The sequence below is a fragment of the Penaeus monodon genome, chromosome 24 (assembly GCF_015228065.2).
Source record: "Penaeus monodon isolate SGIC_2016 chromosome 24, NSTDA_Pmon_1, whole genome shotgun sequence".
Taxonomy (NCBI): Eukaryota; Metazoa; Arthropoda; class Malacostraca; order Decapoda; family Penaeidae; genus Penaeus; species Penaeus monodon.
Genome location: NC_051409.1, coordinates 4,433,989 through 4,434,494, shown reverse-complemented (window position 1 = coordinate 4,434,494; position 506 = coordinate 4,433,989). Strand labels below are relative to the sequence as shown.

Below are 506 nucleotides of genomic sequence, written 5' to 3'. Positions count from 1 at the left end.
AAACTGAAAAATACCGTCTATTTCCACAACAACTGCTGGTAAAATTTGGGAATTCTAATAATATTTGTAACTTTTGATAAAGTTGATATCTGCGATTCGTGACGAACTCTACTAATATCTGCAACTTACGATAAACTTTGAAACGGATGATAAAGCTTGGGAAAACTGTATTTTTTTGCAACTTCTGCTAAACACATGCTAAAAACCTTGGGAAAATATGATAACATTTGCAACTTCCGATAAACCGAAACTTCTATAAACGCTTGCAACTTTAGACAGACCTCTCGATAAAGTTATCTTCTCGCAACTTACAATTAAACTCTGCAACGTCTTCTTGCAACTTCGCCTGATCTTTGGAAGTTTCGCGCAAGACTAAGGGGGGGGGGGAGCAAACTTCGTAAGGGAAGTAGCCAATTACGAAGATGGCTATTAATTACATGTCATAAAAATATAATGATCGCTTGGGCACTAACCCGTGTGGTGCGTCTAATTAAGGAGGTTTAAAA

At 37.2% G+C, this 506-nt stretch overlaps 1 protein-coding gene across 1 annotated transcript in view; it reads right to left on the bottom strand.

Moving 5' to 3' along the window:
* Positions 1-506, bottom strand: part of LOC119588481 (zinc finger protein castor homolog 1-like) — a gene marked incomplete at its 5' end in the record, with an annotated part of 6,436 nt that overhangs the window by 4,113 nt on the left and 1,817 nt on the right.